The sequence below is a fragment of the Pygoscelis adeliae genome, unplaced genomic scaffold (assembly GCF_000699105.1).
Source record: "Pygoscelis adeliae isolate BGI_AS28 unplaced genomic scaffold, ASM69910v1 Scaffold227, whole genome shotgun sequence".
Taxonomy (NCBI): domain Eukaryota; kingdom Metazoa; phylum Chordata; class Aves; order Sphenisciformes; family Spheniscidae; genus Pygoscelis; species Pygoscelis adeliae.
Genome location: NW_008825100.1, coordinates 397,578 through 397,832, shown reverse-complemented (window position 1 = coordinate 397,832; position 255 = coordinate 397,578).

Sequence of the window (255 nt, the reverse complement as noted above, 5' to 3'; positions counted from 1 at the left end):
GCTTCCACCCTCTGTAGGCTTCCTTTTTGTGCTTGAGTTTGTCCAGGAGCTCCTTGTTCATCCTTGCAGGCCTCCTGGCATTTTTGCCCGACTTCCTCTTTGGCGGGATGCATCGCTCGTGAGCTTGAAGGAGGTGATCCTTGAAAATTACCCAGCTTTCTTGGGCCCCTCGTCCCTCCAGGGCTTTGTCCCATGGCACTCTACCAAGCAGATCCCTGAAGAGGCCAAAGTCTGCTCTCCTGAAGTCCAGGGTAG